Here is an 18449-nt window from a genome sequence, read left to right as displayed (position 1 = left end):
TCTTCCAGCAGCTTCTTTTATCTTAGTTCTAGCTACGCGCCTCCGAGATCTTAATTCGCTCAGTTCGCGCCGTAAATGATGGCTAGAAATGAACCCATCATAACAGACAGACACGTTTTCACAGCCTGGAGCAACCCCCTCCGTTAAAGTGCTGCTCCTGGAGTGAAGGTAGAAGTCTCTTTCCAAAAACAAGTAGAAGAACAAAATTGCTGAGTAACTTCCAGAGCTGCAGTGGAGCTGCTCTGCTTAGTCCAGCCACCGTCTCTCAGCACAGGAACTGAGGTGTGCTAGACTCTAGCCTGGGGATCTACAGTAAAGCAGCTCCAGGAGCTCAACCCACATGACACCATCAACTACATCCAGATATTGATATTGAATAATATGACATTGAATAATATGGAACTGAGGAGAATGTAGATCCCTGTCCTCACTGATAGTGTCCTTCAGAAAAAGTGCTGTCCCTGGAGTGAAGGGAAAGGGATCTTTCCAAAGTCTGCCAAAGTAGAGGAACAGAAGCACCACCTGAAGCACTGAGACCCCGTTTACTCCTGGTCATGTCATGTGACTAGTATCTGGATTTTACCTGGAGATTTTAGCCATTTTGGGTTCTACTGGGAGGAGATTGGGTTGTATAGGGGAATTTTTGGTTGTACTAGGGGGAGTTTGGGTTGTACCAGGAGGAGTTTGGGTTGTATTGGGAGTTTGGGTTGTGTTGGGAGGTGTTTGGGTTGCACTGGGAGGGGTTTTTGTTGTACTGGGAAGGGTTTAGGTTCTACTAGGAGGGGTTTGGGTTGTACTGGGAGGGGTTTGGGTTGTACTGGGAGGGGTTTGGATTGTACTGAGAGGAGTTTTTGTTGTACTGGGAGGTGTTGGGGTTGTACTGGGAGGGGTTTGGGTTGTACTGGGAGGTGTTTGGATTGTACTGAGAGGAGTTTTTGTTGTACTGGGAGGTGTTTGGATTGCACTGGGAGGTGTTTGGGTTGCACTGGGAGGTGTTTGGGTTGCACTGGGAGGTGTTTGGGTTGCACTGGGAGGGGTTTCTGTTGTACTGGGAAGGATTTAGGTTTTTAACCTGGAAGGTGTTTGGATTGTACTGGGAGGGTTTATGTTGTACTGGGAGGTGTTTGGATTGTACTGGGAGGGTTTTTGTTGTACTGGGAGGAGTTTGGATTGTACTGGGAGGGTTTTTGTTGTACTGGGAGGAGTTTGGATTGTACTGGGAGGAGTTTGGGTTGTACTGGGAGGGTTTTTGTTGTACTGGGAGGAGTTTAGATTGCACTGGGAGGAGTTTTTTTTACTGGTAAGGGTTTGGGTTGTACCGGGAGGAGTTTGTCTTGTACTGGGAGGAGTTTGGGTTGTGGACTGTGTCTTAGAGAGGCTTGTGTGTTTACACTTCTATCCCATGTTGCTGAAATGTGTCTCAGACCTCCTCCTGAAGTGGTCTGAGTGATGGGAGTAGTATCTGGTTTAGATGAGCGTTGAGTCAGTTTACACTTGCATGTTTAAATGGCTCGGCCCGATCCAGATAGAATCCTGATACTGAAGATGCATGAAGTGACAGGTCATGAAGTGTAAACAGGATCTGAGCAACTTCTAGACCTGCAGTGGAGCTTCTGAGCCCATCCAGCATCTCTAAGCACAGAAGATGATGTACAGTAAAACACTGCAGCTGCAGAGTGGCAGTAACACTGCTTAGCATACAACACTTGTTAAGCTATAATATGATAATTACAGGATAATTATAACTCAAACAGTCACTGAATGGCTATAATAATGGCTTGATTCTGCAATGAGGACAGATGCACACTGCCCTGACGTCACTGTACTGCGCTTTGCTGTGCAAGCATAACTGTGGTGCTTAAGAGAACACTTCAGACTTTTACGAGCTTTATAAAATAAATTATGCTTACCTGAAAAACAGAAACAGCAGCCTTTCAGTATTGGGTAGGGAGCCAATACCCCCTTAGCAATATATACATATGTTTAATTCACTAGAAAACTGACTATCATCAAAATATTACACAGCACAATTGCTGTATATGAGTTTAGTTTATGAGGCGAATGTGGCGACTTTTATAAAGAGCAGGAAATGTGAGATTAATGTATAGGGCAAAATCTGACCATTAAGCATAGGGTTGAGGTCAGAAATGCTCCTGGTTTGGGGTCATTGTCCTGTTGGAACACCCAATTGTGTCCAAGTTTCAACCTTCTAGCTGATGGTTTGAGGTGACGCTGGAGAATTCTTCATTATTCCATCCACTCTGTGCAATATAGCAAAACAACGCTAGAGCATAATCCTACCACCACCATGTTTACCAGCTCGTACACTGTTCTTGGGGTTGACTGCTAAAACTTTAGGTCTCCAAATGTATATTTGGTTCTTGTGGCCAAACACCTCCTACACATTTCTCCAGTAGCTTTTTCTTGGTCCGTGTGGCTCAGCTGCAAATTTTAGTGGAGCTTGAAGGTGTGGATTTTGTAGGAGGAGCTTCTTAATTGGACGTGCAGCCTCTCAATCCACCTTAATTGACCGTTGACAGAGACACTAGTGTTCCAGTTCTTGGTGGTTCTTGGGGTGTTCTTGACCACCTGAACCAATTACCTCTCAGCTGAGGGTCACAGTATGGGTCTTCTTCCTCTTCCAGAGCTGGGCAAAGTGGCCACCCCTCCCAATAACTTGTATTTACATACAGCTGATTAAACTGATGGTCTTGGAATCTGCAGATGTTTAGAAGTGGCTCCAAGAAACATTCATGTGTAACTCTACAAGCATCCTTCTCAGATCTGCTCTGAGCTCTTTGGACTAGCCCATCAAGATCACTAACATGAAGTTTGGAGGTCTGGGTTTTGGCGAGCTATTTTGGAACTAATCTACATGGGTGTATGGATATTTCTGACCATGTGTTGATTTCAGAAACGCCCCAAAATCAAAAGGTGCGACCAAATTCTTCTTGTTTGTTTCTGTTAAAGATGTATGATGTCACTCATTCTGCTCCACGTGACCGAACAGCTTAAAAAATCATATTGCCAAAATCATATTGCCATGACCTTCATGTTCATGATCAGTGTATGGAAACCTCGGATCAAAGCTGTACATTTATTTGTGTGTGTTCCTGGAAAAATGTAATTTCCTAGAAAGAGAAGCAGATGATGTTTCACAGTACTGTAGAGCACTTTAAAGATCTCTGGAGAGTCTGTGAAGGTTCCTTTGTATGTTTCCATCACTTCAGTAATGGCAGATGTTTCTGTGTGTGTGTAGTATGAAGGACGAAATGAGAGATTACTGATACACACCAAAGTGTATTGTGTGAATGAAATACATTATTGTCTGAATGTCTGACGTACGTATGGATCAAAAATGCCTTTTTTTTCTGAAAAACACATTGTGGGTCTGCTTCCCTCATGAAAGAGCGAAGAGACTCTGGGAAAACCCGGCTGTTCTAAAAAAAAAACAGATCATATTTATTATGTGTGTCATTTTAAAATCTATAGAATATGCGTATAAAATACATTACGGATGCACCGATTCGAGACTAGGATCAAATATTAGTCCTTAACAAAATTTGCTGGATCGGGAATCTGATAATTCGGCCAATCCTTTCACTGAACCTGATTTCTTCACTGTAACCTACAGACATCAGACACAGATTATAGAAAACATCAAAACTAACACTACCTACCGAGAGCGGTACAAAAAACGTATCAAACGTTAGGAAAGTTTTCAGTAAGAGGAAGCACTTCTGACTTGGGTGGGACTCGAACCCACAACCTTTGAAATGCTCCAGCTACTTATCTAGCATCCAAGTCCAATGCGCTATCCATTGCACCACAGAGCCTAGCTCTACCGAGACCAGTACCTTGACCTGTCATCAACTATCAGCGAGTAATCCAGCTCGAAAAAACAGCCAAAATCTACACACATGGCCTTCAGTGGGAGGAGGGGCGAGCAGGGGATCTCTCATACACACAGGTACACATGCAGGCAGGCCGACCTGGCCCTACACTGTTTCAGTCCCAGAAGAGTCCAAAATCCACAGATTACATGATTTTACACTAAATATCAGTACATTTCAGGGTTAAATCCCAGTCTCTGTTTTTAAAAGCCTCGGCTTTGCTGTTTCTGACACTTTTCAGCGATAGAGAGACCAGAGCTGAACAGCTCGGTTAGAGACTCGCGCCTGTAATGGAGGACAACTAAGAGAGAAAGAGAGAGCGAGGGGAGAGGTGATGATGGCGTCCTGACACATCCTATCCTCTAGGACACATCCTATTCCCTGGACATGTCATGTCATTCCCTGGACATACCCCCGCCCCCCGATTGGGCAAAATCATACATTTGATCAATTGCCCATCTTCACACGTCTGTCATACTTATACTGTCATACTTATACTTTTAAATTTATGGGAAGATATTTACTGATCATTACTGAGGAGCTTTTATCTGGATAAAGCATCGCTATTTAACTTTATTGATTAAATGTGTTCAATGAGATAATATTGCTGTTGCTATGCTGGCATATAAAGCTCATAACAACAGATAAAGCCAGTTCCTTAGCTAGGTGTTAGCTAGCTAACAAAGAGTAGCAACAGTGCAGTCAGGATCAGTCTTTCACTCACAGATCATCATTCGACCTTCTCATTTTCTCATGTCCAGTCTGACCTTTCTTCATCTCAGATGATCTGTGTACATTTATTAGTTATTAACCCTTACTGTAAAGTGTGAGACTCATCAGTGTTAGTTAATGAGCTCCAAACATGAAGATCAACAAGCTCAGCAATATCACTCAGAGCTCAGACTGTGAGAGTAGTATCTTCATATGTTAATGAAGCTGATCAGATCATCATTAGTGAGTAATTGAAGCTCAGTAAGACCCACAGTAAGATCAGGAACCAGCAGCAGCTCTGTTTGGAGAGGAACAGCTCACTGCTGACCTTTTATTGATGATGTTGTTTGTTTATAACCTCATTATAAAGCAGTAATAAACACATTTATCCATTCATACGTGGTATCTTACTTCTAATGTAGCTGCTGTCGGACCGGAATGGGTAAATCCAGCCTGCGATTGCAGTTAGTGACCTAGCTGCAATCCACTGATCTCCAGCCTCCTTGCAGTAATGCTCTGTTTCTCCTGCTGTCTCTCTGCAGTGCTGGAGTTAAGGCTCTCCCGGTGGTGTGGTATAGGTGTAGCTGTGTCTTTGTACTGAGGATGGAAATAGACTGCAGTACACACACCGGTCTCCGCGGGGAACCTAACGACAGAATAGGAGGAGAGTCAACAACCCAGAGAATAATGTGCTCTAAAACAAACAGATGGAAAGCGTGCATTTTTTGGCAACATCTGTCTGCGTGCGAGAGAGCAACTGTCTTTCATTAAAACCCCCGAGAGAACAAGCTGTTCCCCAAAACCCCACGCTGAATTTTAAAGCTGCGCTCCCTTCACAACACAGTGCTTGACATTTAATGGTATGTGTTATAAGCACAAAGGTCTGGGGAAGAAAGCGTGTGTTCGGTCCCTGCTGACTGTGTCTATATGAGGAGAGAAAAACGTAGGCTGAGTCACGCTGGAACGTCCCTTTCTGGTCACATGACTGTTCAGGCGCAGGCTTATGACCGAAGGTTTATTTTGCTTTATTACCAAAATAAAAACAGCCCCCAAAAAAGGTGCAGCGAATTGCCTGATGCCTCAACCTGCTGAAAGCGAAACTAGGCCACGCGCTCTCCCTCGCTTCTTCGGTGCAAATCGGTCAAGGTCGAAGACACAAAAAAAGAGAAGAGGAAGGAAGAAAAGTAATGAATGAAACTAAAAATCAACATTTTTGCAGTTTGTTTGTATTTGTATTTACTCACAACATTCACTAATCAGCATCGAATAGAACCACATAGAAGATGCTATAAACCATAACAGTGATTTAAATAACACTGATGATCGGGTTCCAGTGGCTCCTGTCTGTCAGTAAGTGGCAGTGAGTGAACAGTCAGTTCTTGACGGTGATGAAGGTGACGAAGGTGATGAAGCAGGAAAATGGACAAGCGTAAGAATCTGAGACACTCTGACCAGAACCAAACTGTGATGTTCTAGATAATGACTGGGTCAGAACATCTCCAGAACATCAGGCAGGTCTCGGCGTTCCCGGTATGGGGGTATGGGGGCTCTGCCCTGTTCCTAATCTTAACCATACACCTAAACTTAACTCTGCTCTTAATCCTAAACCCAGCCCAGCCCTGTCCCTAAACTTAACCCTGCTTTTAACCCTAAAACCAGCCCTGTTTTTAACCCTAACCCTGAACCTAAACTTAACCCTGCTCTTAACCCTAAAACCAGCCCTGTTTTAACCCTAACCCTGAACCTAAACTTAACCCTGCTGTTAGCCCTAACCCTGCTTCTAAACTTAACCCTGCTGTTAGCCCTAACCCTGCTTCTAAACTTAACCCTGCTCTTAACCCTAAAACAGCCCTGCTCCTAACCCTAACCCTGCTCTTAACCCTAAAACCAGCCCTATCCTTAACCCTAACCCTGCTCCTAACCCTAACCCTGCTCCTAAACTTAAACCTGCTCCTACATATAGCCCTGCTCTTAACCATAACCCCAGTCCTGTTCCTAACCTTAACCCTGTTCCTAACACTAACCTCGCTCCTAACCCTCAGCTGAACACTATTAATAATCATCTGCATTTCCAGTTGGTTTGTTAAGAAAATTAATATCTGTAGATAATGTACGGGGGTGTCCCAATAAAATAAGACCAGCTTTATTAATAATCTTGGAGGGACATAAAATATCACCACCAGCAGGACATAACAATAAAGACTATACCAAAGTGTTTATTTAGTTTATTTAATAATTGATCAGAATAAACACTGTGCTGCTTTAAAGGCTTTAAAGGGTTAAAATCTATTTTATTACCCAAACTGATTCACTTATTTAAATATCATCTGATACTGTTACACTGTGATGTGCATTAACCCATACAGTCATTATCAGAGCTGATATCAGGGTGTCGGGGTGAATGAGAGTCCTGCTGAGGGTCCCTGAAGGCTGAGGTTTTAGCCGTCCTCCCTGCTCTGTGTTGCAGCGGGCCTTTGAGGAACAGCAGAGCAGTAGCTTTGAGAAATCTGGGGTTCGGTGCGAGTCTCAGGTGCTGTGCTGGACATGTTTGGTCAGGAGGAGACAGAGGTGAGATTTGTCTTCTTTAAGGGTCTCTGGAGAGGCAGGCCGGTATGTTTATTTGTCTTTATGAAGGCAGGTGTTGAATACGAAACAGGCGGCTGAGGTGGGCAGCGTCGTTTCACCAGGAATACACCAATATTTCATCTTCACTGAAAAACAGATCCTGGGTTTTCTTTGGCTAAGAACGGTTTGTGTATCTGTGCTATACGGGTCAGAGAACACTGTGCTGCTACAGTCATCAGATTCACAGCCTGGCAAATACAGTTCATACAGGTGGAGGAAGATCAAGAAGGTCCAAAAGGTCCCACCAATCTGTACAACCATTTATTCATAAATGTTTAGACAAAGATCCATTTCAACGTCCACATGGTTGTTTGAGTTGCAGTTAAATAGATAAATCTTTATAGAGCCATAGGCTTTAGTGAAGAACCCCTGAAGAACCTCCTTTTCTACCCTTTCCTAAACATGTTCTTAAACCTAACCCTGTTCTTAAACCTAACCCTGTTTATAAATATATCCCATTTCTAAACCTAACCCTGTTCTTAAACCTAACCCTGTTTATAAATATATCCCCTTTCTAAACCTAACCCTGTTCTTAAACCTAACCCTGTTACTAATCCCAAACCTGTTCCTAACCCTGTTCCGAAATCAAACCCTGTTACTAAACCTAACCCTGTTCCTAAACCTGTTCCGAAATCAAACCCAGTTCCTAATCCCTAATCATTTAAAAGCTGCATTGTGTGTTTACTCATTTGTTTTTAGTCTCATAATATAATTAGCTGGATGATCTGAAATATAAAAATATATTTCATATAAATATGACAAATAAACAAAACTAGGCACTGTAAACATGTAAATGTCTTACCTTTCATGACATCATAACAACAGTGAACTCAAAACTAGCTATTCTAACTTATTTTCAAAATTTGGACTGTATTAGGGATCAGGACAAGGCAAGGGTTGGTGGACGTCATAGATATGCCACTATATGGACAAAAGTATTGGGACACCTGCTTATTCATGGTTTCTTCTTAAATCAAGGGCCCTAAAAAAGTTTATCCTGCTTTTGTTAGAGTCACTGTCTCTACTGTCCTTTTGGACAAGCACTGCTGTGAGGACTTCTGATGGAGCTCCACCACCATCATTCCAGAGAACACAGTACCTCCACTGCTCCTTAATACTTGGGGGCTTTATACCCCTCTAGCCCACGCCTGTCATTAGGCAGCATGGTGCCAATAGCTTCATGTTGGTTTATCTGCTGCAGAGAGTCCTATTCTATTGGCAGTACTTCTTCTCTACAGGGACTAGACACACTGTGTGTGTGCATTTGCACATCTGTGTCAGCAGCAATGGGTGCAGCTTAAAGTAGCTGAATGTATTCATTAGAAGGGGTGTCAGAAAATATCTGGACATGTAGGGTATGTACTTGAATGGAAGTTAAAGGTTTGTAGTTAAAGGTTTGTAAAGGACTGTTTATAAGGGGTATATGTATTCAGTATGTCCGATACTAAAGCCTCTACAGTGGGCTATCCTGATACACAACCTCTTCTTCTAAAAATAGATCCCAGGCGTCTCTGACGTGGACCCTTTAAGAGAGTGTAACCCTCTGCTTTGTTTTGATAAATGAACCGTCAGCGTTCGCCCCACGCTAGTATTTATCAGCTGCATCTTTATGCACCCTGAGCGTGTAGGAGTCCACGCCGAGCGCTGCTGTCCCCTTCATTCAGAGTGCGTAATAACTCACACTCCTCAGCCCCGCATATGGCTGAGTCCCCAGAGGTCCATGATCGACATCTGATTCATAATTATACCCTGGCTTTATCGTACGAGACACAAATCCAGACGAGCATTTTAACGGCCTTGGACTGTTGGCCATGTGTGAAGTGTCAAGCTCCATATATCCTCCATGGCTTCACAACGTCTTCCTTCCCCGGCCTTTCTTTCCTCGATGAGCTCTCCTGCTGCATATTCATTCACTGTGGGAAATTATTCCCCGTGTCTGCTCATGAATATGTTACTCTGTATGAGTGTGGATGGAATGGCAATGGAATGGTGGGAGGATAGGAGGTGCGTATCTCCATACTGAGCCGGAGGAAAACAATTGGGGCCGAATTGGGGGATGGCGGTAATTTAGGGGCGTATACAATCAAATTTCACTTTCTAACGACCTGAGTCAAAGCCAGACATCACACTAACTTACACTATATGTCCAAATAGTTGTGGACACCCCTTCTAATAAATGCATTCACCTACTTTAGGATGCACCCTAGACACACAGCTTGTCTAGTCCCTGTAGAGAAGAAGTACTGCCAATAGAATAGGACTCTCTGGAGCAGATCATCAACATCATGGCCCTATTGGCTCCATGCTGTCTAATGCCATACTTAGGGGTGCTACTGGTGATTTCAGGGCCCCACAACTCAATGAATACATTTACAGACCCTAAGAATTGTCCTATCCCCTCTTCTTAGGGCCTGTAAACGTATTCATTGAGTTCTGGGATCCTGACATCACCAGAAGCGCCCCTAAGTATACGGTTAAAAAGTACTGGTTTTACTGGACCCTTGTCCACTTGACCTCACCGTTTCTTCTCGGGGGAATTCCCAATACAATTCTGGTTCACTTTAATAAATGAGCTGCAGCTGAACAGGGTGATTCTTCATTTAGGGGAACTTTTATGTCCCCAGCTTATAAATACTTTATTACAAAATAAATAGAAATAGCCTAGATATTAAATCTATTATTTATCGCACCACTACATTATACTCTTTATGTTTTTTTTAAATCAATATTTGAAATATCAATATTTTACTCTTTTGGCCTTGCCCCCAACGCAGGCTTTGAGACAGCCTGGTCTCCCAGTGAATACGTCCACATTGGTCATTCGTGTAGTTTCTAGGAGGACCTGGTTGTCTCCCCGTCTTCTTTCTCAGTCCTCGTTCTCGTTCCTGCACCCGGTTCGGAGCCCTGGTTTCTGGGTCTTTACAGCAGGGGAAGGTGAGTTTGAGTTTCAGGCAGAGGGAGAGATTGACAGACATAGACGGTATGAAAGCGAGGCAGAAAGAAAGGTGTGTTTACACACAGACAGATGGAGAGAGACAGGGAGACGTGTCCTTTAGTATTTTTAGGAGTGTTTGAACCAAAGCTTTGTCGTTCTCATTCACGGCTGCATTGCGATGACTGGAGCAGTCTTCAGAGAACACACGCTTACTGCAGACATCACACACACACACTCGCCGCCAAGATGTGCACAAAAACACACCGCACACCAAAATAGAGCTGAAAGGAGGAGAAACACTGACGGAGCGAAACGAGAAGCCAACAGAAAACCAACAGAACCGAGTACAAGTACTGCTCACAAAGCCTGACCTTCACCTCCCCTGAGTCAAAGACAGACATCAGACTAACTTACACTATATGTCCAAATAGTTTTGGACACCCCTTCTAATGAATGCATTCAGCTACTTTAAGATGCTACCTGTAGAGAAGAAGTACTGCCAATAGAATAGGACTCTCTGGAGCAGATCAACATCATGACCCTATTGGCTCCATGCTGCCTAATGCCAGGCGTGGGCTAGAGGGGTATAATAAAGCCCCCCAGCATTGAGGAGCTGTGGAGCAGTGGAAGAACTGTGTTCTCTGGAATGATGGTGGTGGAGCTCCATCCAGTACTTTTGGGATGAGGTAGTGATCTCACTAACACTCTTGTTGCTGAATGCAATCAAATCCTCACAGCAAAGCTCCCCCAAACTCTAGTAGAAAGCCTTCATCTCTGGACAGTAGAGACAGTTACTTCAGCAAAAGCAGGATCAGCTCTTTTCAATAGCCTTCATTTCAGAAGAAACACTGAAAGAGCAGGTGTCCCAATACTTTTGTCAAAATAGGGGATCTTTTTTCACACCTTCAGCTCCACTGTCCTACCACATCCTTGTCCTTCTCCAGTACTTCTGCACATTTAAATCCGCACACCTCTAATCATTACATCTTTTATTGTTAATGAAATTATATCTTTATATATAAATTATATATTTATATTTATCGGACATACACCTTGCATCTCCAAAAAGCAGTTTTACAGAAGAAGGAAAAAAAAACTTCTTATCGTTCAATGGAAGACAATTACAACATTATTCAGTCATTGTTGAGCATTTCTATTGGTCCATTCATCATAAAATTCTGATACAATATAAAGAACAGCTGCCAGATTTACATCATGGAGAAAAGTGAAAAACGTCAAAAATGGAGATACTTTTTAAAATTTATTTTAAGGATAGTGCAGATATATAAATGACTATGTATTTCGGTATATTAACATTCCCTTATGAATGATTTTTTAATCTTTATATTTTTACAAAAATATTTACAGTTTTCATCTTCTCTTTTATCTTGTTTGTCATGTGATCAAACACTCTTAAAAGTATAAGATCTTTTGGAGGTTCTTCAATTTGAAACTGTGGAGGAACCTTCAAGAAAATGTGTTTAGAAAAAAAAGCTTCCTTGAAGGTTCCTCTACAGTTTCAAATTGAAGAACCTCCAAAAGTTCCTCAAGGATCTTGTACATGTAACAGTGCAGGAACAGTGGGAGTGTTTATCTAAAAACATCAACTCTGATCTGATTTATTTCCTCATTGTCATGCAAAAATCTCTTATCTCCAAACTGTAATTTATAGTTGGGGGGAAAAAACGCTGTTAACTGTAAGAGAAAGAAAAATAATTTAAAAATTAGTGAATAAATAAATAAATAAATAATAAATAGTAAATAAAATAATAAATAATAGTAGTTCTGTAATTCAGTACGACATTCTGAGAACTGTCAGATTCACACTGTTCAAAATCTGGCACTGGCAAAGTGGAGATACAATGTTTTTATGTGACAGTGATGATGATTATTTGCATATTAAAACTATTCTGCAGATGGGAATAAACAGTAAACAGATTGAGGGGGCGGAGCCACAGACTGGGCACAGTATTTAATCAGTTTCAGCTGCAGCTCATTTACTAATGTTTTTGAGTCTGGGCTCAGTATGAATTATTGATCAAACTGAGATGCTGATGTAAAAAAATGTGAGTTAGGAGAACTTTAGTTGAGTTAAGTCAGAAAATGCTCTGTAATCAGACACTGTATCAGCTTCAGTTGGACTATAATAGTGAATATGTCGTCTTATTGTTATATATATATAACAATATTTAATATTGGTGTACCTGATCGTGTGTTTTAGTAGTAAAAGAGGACTAGGGGGCAAAAGCACTATGGCAGCGTGGCCTTCGTAGACGCTCCTCCGTCCACCACGGACTACAGAAGGCTGTGCATGTCATTAATCATTTTCATGACATAAAAGTGTTGAGAACAAAGTCATCCCTCTTTCCTCACATCAAACACTCGTCTTAAAGATTTCCTCTGATTAAACTCCTCAAAGGTAGACTTCTGCTCATCTGGTCTGTCTCTCTGTCTGGCTGCAGGTGCTGGATGAACAGAGTGGCTGGATCTGTTTTTCTGTTCTCTTTTTGGCCTCAATCAGACTTAATTGGTGAGGTAATTAGACTGGGTTAATGTGAGGTATTAAACGAAAGCTTCCCAGGCTGAGCTTATCATGATTTGATTGGTATTCAGGACTGGTGAAGACTAAAATATGTCTTGTGCTTCCACTCACTGGCCACTTTATTAGAAACACCTACGTTCTGCTTCCACTCCCTGGCCACTTTATTAGAAACACCTACCTTGTGCTTCACGCTCACTGGCCACTTTATTAGAAACCCCTATGTTGTCCTTCATCACTGGCCACTTTATTAGAAACCCCTACCTTGTGCTTCCACTCACTAGCCACTTTATTAGAAACCCCTACCTTGTGCTTCCACTCACTGGCCACTTTATTAGAAACACCTATGTTGCGCTTCATCACTGGCCACTTTATTAGAAACCCCTACCTTCTGCTTCCTCACTGGCCACTTTATTAGAAACACCTACCTTGTGGTTCATCACTGGCCACTTTATTAGAAATCCCTACCTTGTGCTTCTACTCACTGGCCACTTTATTAGAAACACCTACCTTGTGCTTCATCACTGGCCACTTTATTAGAAACACCTACATTGTGCTTCCACTCACTGGCCACTTTATTAGAAACCCCTACCTTGTGCTTTCACTCACTGGCCACTTTATTAGAAACACCTACCTTGTGCTTCCTCTCTGGCCACTTTATTAGAAACACCTACCTTGTGCTTCCTCTCTGGCCACTTTATTAGAAACACCTACCTTGTGCTTCCTCTCTGGCCACTTTATTAGAAACACCTACCTTGTGCTTCATCACTGGCCACTTTATTAGAAACACCTACCTTGTGCTTCATCACTGGCCACTTTATTAGAAACACCTACCTTGTGCTTCATCACTGGCCACTTTATTAGAAACACCTACCTTGTGCTTCATCACTGGCCACTTTATTAGAAACACCTACCTTGTGCTTCATCTCTGGCCACTTTATTAGAAACACCTACCTTGTGCTTCCTCTCTGGCTGTGTAAGTGTAAGAGGGCAGTGGAATCTCTCTGTACAGTTCTGTTAGCTCCAGTCTAGTCAGACCTGCAGAACCGGAGGTTTCTGAACCCTCGGTGCTGCTCCCTCTGCTCTGATGCGACGAGGATGAACACTTAGCACCACCGCCGACCGAACATGCATTCCACATTAGCGACTTCACACCCAACCCTTTTACATCCGCGTAGCTGTTATTTTATTTATTTATTTACCCCCCTGAGCATAACAGCAGCAGCTTACAATTCCCCAGCCCACAGGGAGGCTCACGCTGGGCTGTCAAAACCCCTCCTGCGCTGCCACACACATGCAAAGTGTTATCTGGTGCCTGTTATCCAGCCTGCACTGCGGAGATGACAGGGCCAAATGAATCGCAATGTACAGTCCCCATGCATGCAGCGACCCATTTACAGCTGCTTCCACACCAGCAGCGGATCTGTTCACAACAAATCACAGGCATGGAAAGAAAAACAGGCATGAATAAATCATCAGTTTCATACATTCTTGTTTATGAATATGTGCATCTGAGACTTACACTGACAGGCCAATTTATTGGAAACACCTACTACATGTACAGTGGGATTCGAAAGCATAAAACATCTGAAAACATTGAAAATATGGGATAGTTTTGGGTTGTATTATTTAAAAATGTCACTAAATGAAAAGGAAATATCTCTATATTTCTGGTGTGCAATTACAGACCACAGCCCGTCTCCACTGGTTACTCCCCTTGTAGCTGCGGTCAGTGGCCATTCTGCAAACCTTTATTAAATATATAGTCACACAGGTTTTCCTGGCCTTCCCACGGACTCAGTTCCTAGACCCACCATTATTACCATTATTTAAACCTATCTATTATTTAAAGACACAGAGTCATATCTGAAGTGAATGTCTGTATAAAATTCTGCCTGCTAAATTACCTTCTGCTGATTTGTGAAGGCAGCACGAATGTATCCTTCGCTGCCTTGCGTACCATGATCCTCTGGGTTAGCATTGAGGAAAAAAGTAGGTAGGTAAGAGTGGGTAGACCTGGGGGAACGACTACACACTGACGAGGAGTGAAGAGTTTCGGAGGCACACCAAATATGCAAATAGATGATGCCAGGAAAAGCCTAAAAAAACATTTTAGATAAAGTTTAGATAACCAACATTTCTACTTAAGTAAAGTAACAAAGGTATTTGTACTTCTTTACTTGACACCTCTGATCTACAAAAGCTAATTTACAGCATTTAGCAGAGGATCCAGAAGATCCTCTAATCTTAGACTCTACTAAATACAGAAGTCAGTCTGGAGACCCAGTCCTCCACACACTCTACACTCTGCACACTCAGTCCTCTCAAAGAGGAGGGTCTTCAGTTTCAGGATTTTCGCTAGTTCATCCTATTGGTTGTTTGAGCTGTCCTGACTCTATACAGTAACAAGGCCTTCACTGAGGAACCCTAGAAGAACCTGTGTTTTAAAGAGTGTAGTATAATACGTCTCAAAACTTGATGTTTTTATGTGGCAGTGATGATGATTATTTGCATATTAAAACTATTCTGCAGATGGGAATAAACAGTAAACAGATTGAGGGGGCGGAGCCACAGACTGGACACAGTATTTAATCAGTTTCAGCTGCAGCTCATTTACTAATGTTTTTGAGTCTGGGCTCAGTATGAATCATTGATCAAACTGAGATGCTGATGTATATATATATATATATATAACACCAGTCAGTGCCAGTCAGTACCAGTACATTAACAACACTGGTGTTCCTGATCGTGTGTTTTAGTAGAATAAGTTGAGCTCTGCTGAACTGTGTGTTTCCTCTGTTGTGAATTTTTACACAATAGAGCTCCAACTGAACCCCCCAGATTCACTCAGCTTTTCAAATTCCCACTTAGCAGCTTAGCATAGCTCGTTTATGACGTGGTGGCTCATTGTGGCCTGAGAATTTGATAGATTTCTGCTGAGAGGAGCGCTGCACTCAGAAGTGTTGGGAAACTCGGAGTTCCTTCAGTTTGGCAGTTTAAGATAATACCTCCTCAAAGTTTGCACAAAGGAGATGTGTTGGGGTGTATCTGGCCTTGTGTGTGTGTGTGTGTGTTAATCCCATTTTTGTCTCCCTTCTTTCTGCTGGTGGCCGACTGATATTCACTTATTCATATTTTCCGAGCAAAGCTTCCACTCGCTGAGGACTTCTTGCAGTTGTAGATAATTGGAGGGGAAAAAACCCATCTCCTCCCGAGCGAATCCTCCATCAGTGCTGATAATGCATGATGAAGAGAATCCCCCCGCTCCGAGTGACTCTCCGAGACTCGGAATGAGATTTCTTTTCCTCAAACCAACAAAAGTCCAGGCAGAGTCGCGTGGTTGAAGCTGCTGCTGCTCTGGTGACCGTATTACAGGCGGAGGGGGAGACTGCTGAAGGGGGAGAAAGCATTATAGTGGCTTAAGATGGATGAAATGGAAGAATGGATGTGATTTCCTCTCCGTCTCCTGCGCTCTGGAACATGGACTCACACACACATCGCAGCTATCAAACGTCTGGCGAGAAATTCCGTCTCTTCATCTTCTGCTCCGTCTCTTTCCAGCTCCATTACTGTGATCATTCAGCCTGGCCACTGGTGTGCTTCTTCCAGCAGCCACCAAAACCCCCCCAGGACTCCACGCTCTACACACTGCATACGCTACACACAGCACGCCAGCCTTTCCTCAAGCCACTGCTTGTATAAAGGTAAAAGTATGGTTCCTAAATGGCTCTCAGCTTGGTTATGCACTGTATGTGGTGCTTCATACCCTTCTCCCACATCTAATTTACATCATTTACATCAGTTAATCAGCTCTTTTGGTCATCACAGTCAGGGGGAGGCTGGTGATTAGGAGTTCTGATCAGTGGCTGGTGCACACTGTTATTTTTGAATGCTGTTGACGATCAGCCTCCGCAGCTGGATGGTTAACAGTCTGAGCATTTGTAGATAAGCTATAGATGACCAGCAAATATAAGCATTAGCACATTCTCCTTTCCTCAAAGTCGAAAAGCCTCTGCCTCTGTTCCGGAGATCAGATATCCACCACATCGCGCTCCTGACACTTCCTCCTTGTATAAATGATGCAGGGCGTGGAGGTCAGAGCAGATCCGCTGGGGTCACATCTCATATGTGCAGCGTAATAAATATGATGAATACTGTACTGGTTCTCTGGGGCTGTGGGGCGTGACTGGTGAACTGGTGAACCTTTCTCTCACCTGATTCAGATCTAACCAGGGTTTTCTGTGAGGATCTGTTTACCTTGTTCAACAGTCAGTAGAGCGTCACAGTGAACCTTCCCAACACTGACCATTCATAAACTAGTCACAAAGTAAAACTTCTCTCAATCTGACCTGATTAGAGAAGACCCTTCTCTCCACAATTGATCTATCCAAGCTCCGCCCACAAATATGTTCTTGTCTAGCCACTGTAGTTAGTTTGGACAAGCTTTACAGAACAAATCCCATATAACCATTAAGAGAGACTGTAGCTCCGCCTCCTCAGTGTATATCACAATACCTACATTTAGAGCGTTATTATTATTCACCCTAATGAGAGACTGTAGCTCCGCCTCCTCAGTGTATATCACAATACCTACATTTAGAGCGTTATAAATATTCACCCTAATGAGAGACTGTAGCTCCTCCTCCTCAGTGTATATCACAATACCTACATTTAGAGCGTTATTAATTATTATTCACCCTAATGAGAGACTGTAGCTCCGCCTCCTCAGTGTATATCACAATACCTACATTTAGAGCGTTATTAATATTCACCCTAATGAGAGACTGTAGCTCCGCCTCCTCAGTGTATATCACAATACCTACATTTAGAGCGTTATTAATATTCACCCTAATGAGAGACTGTAGCTCCGCCTCCTCAGTGTATATCAAAATACCTACATTTAGAGCGTTATTAATATTCACCCTAATGAGAGACTGTAGCTCCGCCTCCTCAGTGTATATCAAAATACCTACATTTAGAGCGTTATTAATATTCACCCTAATGAGAGACTGTAGCTCCGCCTCCTCAGTGTATATCACAATACCTACATTTAGAGCGTTATTATTAATATTCACCCTAATGAGAGACTGTAGCCCCGCCTCCTCAGTGTATATCACAATACCTACATTTAGAGCGTTATTAATATTCACCCTAATGAGAGACTGTAGCTCCGCCTCCTCAGTGTATATCACAATACCTACATTTAGAGCGTTATTAATATACACCCTAATGAGAGACTGTAGCTCCGCCTCCTCAGTGTATATCACAATACCTACATTTAGAGCGTTATTATTAATATTCACCCTAATGAGAGACTGTAGCCCCGCCTCCTCAGTGTATATCACAATACCTACATTTAGAGCGTTATTAATATTCACCCTAATGAGAGACTGTAGCTCCGCCTCCTCAGTGTATATCACAATACCTACATTTAGAGCGTTATTAATATTCACCCTAATGAGAGACTGTAGCTCCGCCTCCTCAGTGTATATCACAATACCTACATTTAGAGCTTTAATCTTTATGCAGGTTAGTGTAATAATTATTCAGTATCTATTCTGAATTATTTAGTGTCTACTCTGAAATATTCAGTGTATACTCTGAATTTTTCCAGTATCAACTATGAATAATTTAGTATCTACTCTAAATTATTTAGTATCTACTATGAATTATACAGTATTTATTATGAAATATTCAGTATCTATCATGAGTAATTTAGTATCTATTATGAATTGTTCAGCAGTGT

The sequence above is a fragment of the Salminus brasiliensis genome, chromosome 10, assembly GCF_030463535.1.
Source record: "Salminus brasiliensis chromosome 10, fSalBra1.hap2, whole genome shotgun sequence".
In the NCBI taxonomy this organism is placed as follows: domain Eukaryota; kingdom Metazoa; phylum Chordata; class Actinopteri; order Characiformes; family Bryconidae; genus Salminus; species Salminus brasiliensis.
Note: the sequence above shows the minus strand (reverse complement) of the source record.